At 42.4% G+C, this 557-nt stretch overlaps 1 protein-coding gene across 6 annotated transcripts in view; it reads right to left on the bottom strand.

Annotated features, from left to right (window-relative positions):
* The window catches only part of LOC106878307 (ankyrin repeat and death domain-containing protein 1A), a 156,757-nt gene that overhangs the window by 40,740 nt on the left and 115,460 nt on the right, over positions 1-557 (bottom strand). The gene's annotated exons all lie outside the window — the stretch shown is intronic.

The following is a 557-nucleotide window of genomic DNA, read 5'->3' as shown; positions in this document are numbered from 1 at the left end:
CCCCCCCCCGCCGTCCCTCCGCTTCCACCTCTGAACTATAAAATATTTAGCCTAACAGACACTGCACACTGGATAGATGAGGGAATTATGATGATGGCGTCAGTTGGAGCTGAGTGTAGGAAACAACAATACTGCGGCTGCCCTTGGAGACTTGGAGAAAGATGGGCGTGTTTTATAGCAAACTACATTGACATACTAACATTGTCATTTAATATTATCAGAATGAGAACATGGAAATAGAGGTATATAGACACACACACGCACACAAACCACACACATACACACACATATATTGCGTTACTATATCCATGTTGTGTTGTTGTTGTTGTTGATGTTGTTATTGGCGAATTGACAAATGTGGCGGAACAAAATGAAAGAAAAAACGTCCGGGAATAGGAGAGCAAAAATATGGAAGATTGAAGATTGTTCGACATTTTTGTGTCTATCTTATCTGTCTGTCTATCTGTCTGTCTGTCTGTCTGTCTGTCTGTCTGTCTGTCTGCCTGTCTGTACGTCTCTCTCTCTCTCTCTCTCTCTCTCTCTCTCTCTCTCTCTCT

The sequence above is a fragment of the Octopus bimaculoides genome, chromosome 23 (assembly GCF_001194135.2).
Source record: "Octopus bimaculoides isolate UCB-OBI-ISO-001 chromosome 23, ASM119413v2, whole genome shotgun sequence".
In the NCBI taxonomy this organism is placed as follows: Eukaryota; Metazoa; Mollusca; class Cephalopoda; order Octopoda; family Octopodidae; genus Octopus; species Octopus bimaculoides.
This window is presented reverse-complemented; position numbering and strand designations above follow the sequence as displayed.